The sequence below is a fragment of the Nanorana parkeri genome, unplaced genomic scaffold, assembly GCF_000935625.1.
Source record: "Nanorana parkeri isolate BGI_ZX_2015 unplaced genomic scaffold, ASM93562v1 scaffold183, whole genome shotgun sequence".
Lineage (NCBI taxonomy): Eukaryota > Metazoa > Chordata > Amphibia > Anura > Dicroglossidae > Nanorana > Nanorana parkeri.
In genome coordinates, this window is record NW_017306451.1 from 1,274,946 (window position 1) to 1,278,574 (window position 3,629).

Here is a 3,629-nt window from a genome sequence, read left to right on the forward strand (position 1 = left end):
CTTGTAATAAATCATAACCTGTTTGGATGGTACGCGCTGGTGTTTGCTTTATTTTTTGGATAACACGATCCTGGTATTGACATCCTATACTGAGTAGGCCTATAGATCAATAAAAATTGTAGGTTATTGTTTCCCCACTAAAGAAGTGATATACAGATCTGTCTGCTGGTCTGATTACACCATTGGAGGGCATCTGTGAGTGATTGGAGCTGAGGGCCCCCTCACCTGGTTAAGAAGGGAATTGTCTGATTTGACCTGTTGTTGGGGTCTATCAATAAGGTGAGCACCCGTATATCTGGTGTGGTGCATTTGGTGACAGAACAAGAAATATTCATCACTATTGCTGTTTACATATGGACATCTTCAGAGTTATGAACATTTACAGACTTCACATCTGATCCATTTACTATTCATTCACTGACATTTGTTTGAGTCACAAATTATTTTATTGTTTTTTTCTATTGTTCATTGTTGTAGCTCGGCAAGTTTAGTTATTCATAGTTTACTAATTTGTATTTGAGATTGTCAGTGGCGGAACTACCGCCGGTGCAGCCGGTGCCGGGGCACCGGGGCCTGTGGCTGTGTGGTCCGGTCCTGGGCTCCCCCACAGCCTCAGTGAATTGTAGTTTATTATGGGAGCAAGCTTGGAGTGGTGGATACTTTACAACACACACAGGACCATGGGGAACAAAAGTGGTCATCCTCCAGAAGGAAGGACAGTGTCCGCACCAATTCAGAGATGATTTGAGGATCTACAGCTGAGTGGTACACAAATAAGATACATTTTTATTAATAGTTAATGTATTTAAATGCATTTTTAAGGTTTAATTCCTGGGTTTAGTGTCATTTTAAAGTGAACCTATATTGTGCCTGTTTTCTTGCTCCCTGCTGCTCATACTTAACTTCCATTCACACCTGAGCTGCCCCATTCGGCATTGGAGCAAAGTGAAATACCTTGTACTTATGAGTATGAAGCAGCATGTGATTCTCTTCTCTGCTACCCACAATGCATAAGTGGCCAATTGCCAGTCTTGTTATGGTTACATGGAGGTTAGGGTCCATAGAGCTTATATGGGGTTTTATTAATTGCTCTGGTCGGTAAGTCTAGAAAGTAAGTATACCTGTTAAGTATATGCAGCAGCAGCAAGGCGGTGTTGGGGGGCTATGGACCCAGGCTATTAGGCATTAACATGACTGGGCAAAGTACAGGTTCACTGTAAATATATACAAGTTATATATCATCTTTATGAAATGTCATCCATTTCACCACATCAGGATAGCAAATACAGGAATACCAAGAACTGCTAAAATGACAAGTGTCAAAATCGGTGACATAACCCAAATGCCATTCCTATCACACAGGACAATATTGTTCTTCAGGTTCTTCCTTTCTGTTTACTACATCTACTGACCCACCTATATCTGTCATTTCTTTTCTTCACCTCATCTTTTTTACATGAAAAGAGAAATAAAAACCCGTTCTGTGAAATAACTGTCACAGGTCTCTTTCTGTTTTCCATAACCACAGACCTGCTACACAAGATCTATTACACTTCTGTTCAAACTGAATACATGGTGTTCTGCAGAGGCGTAACTAGTGACCTCAGGGCCCCGGTGCAAGAATCCATGAAGGGCCCCCCCCCCCAAAGAAAAAAATCAAAACAAACCCCCTCCTCTTCCATGTCCCCAGCTTCCCTCCTTCTCGTCCCCAGCTTTCAGCTCCCTGACCCCACACTCTCCTCTCACATGTCCCCTTCATAATCTCAGCACCCAATAACTCCCTCTTCGTGTCAGCAGCACGTCTCTGACACCCAGGGAGTTGGAGCTTTCCATAGAACACAGGCAGTTCTACAGTTGGCAGCCGTTCTGTGTGATGAGGGAGCGGGGATAACCCGCTTCGCACTCATTGGCTGTTGCGCCGGCTCGATCATTCTTCACGCTGCGCCCGGAACAAGATGAGGGGATCAGCGTGAAGCATGCAGGGCCCAGGACAGGAGGAAGAGGTCCTGGTACTGATATTAGCGGTCACTATGGGCCCCGTTCTCCTGTCCTGGGCCCCCTCTAAGTGGCGGAACTCCAGTGCCCTCTGCGACCCTGGTAGTTCCACCACTGGCGTATCATATAATGAGTGGGCCAGAAATACAGCGGGAGCCATACTATGCATCAAAAATAACAGTTTTGATTTTATTGTGCTGTGAAGTGATCTGGCCATGTTTGTAACATTTCTTTATGAATCAGGATTTACCAAAATCTCTGTGCCTGGAATTACTTTAAATCCACTTCAAAGTAGTATTAAACTCTCAAACGTTTCTCAATAATGAATCCAGATCAAACAAACCTACATTGCCCAGCAAAGCATTGCTTTACATTTTTGTCCAAACACTTACAGTCATCATGTTTCTGAGCAGCTGCTTCCAAGTGTCTCAGCACAGCTTCCCTGAACTTCCTGCCCAGTACATGATCACAAAGGACATTGCAGATTCCAGCAACTGTTCATCTACTAGCAGGGAGGAGGGATGAGAAGGGGTCCAGGGGGAAGGGAAGTAGCTTGATTTGCTGTGTCTGTGTGTTTATGAAGACGCGCACAGCTTACTAGCACACACAAGGGTGCCTGCATAGCACTCTACTTGAGAAAGGAGGCATTCTAAAACAGGAAGTCAGGACCAGTGTTCAGGTGACCAGCTGATTCTGCAGGAAACTAAAACTTTTATGCATCAATAGGGATCCCAACCTGAAAGAAGCAATTTCAGGGAGGTGACCTTCTCATTTCAGGGCGGTGCCCTCTGCCCCCCCCCCCCCCACTCCGGGGGGGGGGGGGGGGAGAGAGCACCCCCCTGAAACGATGGCAGATAGCAAGGAAGCAATAGCTTCTTTGTTATCTGCAGGTTTTGTTTTTTTTAGTATTCTGGCAGCTGCTGCCGTCAGAATAATAATTTAAAAAAAACTAGCATAGGAATGCATAGCTACATTCCTATTGGCTATTTCAATTTGCAATAGCCAATAGCAAGCTAGCTATTGCACCCGCCCTCTGGTGTCAATCACTAAAAGGGGAACTGATGGAGAACTTCAGGTCCCCCTCTGCTGATTGACAGCAGCAGTGGGCGGGTGCAATAGCTAGTTTGCTATTGGCAATTGCAAAGTGAAATAGCCAATAGGAATGTAGCTATGCATTCCTATGCCCTTTTTTTTCTTCTGACTTATGGCGACCGGGGCTTTAGGGGTCCCCCGCTCTTTTCCGCTCTGCTCCATGTGAACACTGAGACGGGAGAGCTGCACTCGCAGCCTTCCCATCTCAGCTGTCACAGGAGAGCCATGAAGTGCTGTGCTAGGACTCCTGCATTGGTGTTGACAGGTTCAATAAAGAGAACCTGTCACCTCCAAATACTATCACACAGGGGCTTGTTACCCTCTGTGTGATAGCAATAAAGTTGAGTGAAAAAAACAAAAATTGATACAATTAAAAAATTATCAAATTTAAATTTTAAAAAGTAAAACATAATAACAAAAAGTAAATTTAAAAAGTAAAAAAAAATATAAAAAAGTAAAAACTTAAAAAAATTATAAAAAAAGTAAAAGATAATAAGATAAATAAAAATTTTAAAAAAGGAAAATCAATAAAAAAATGATAA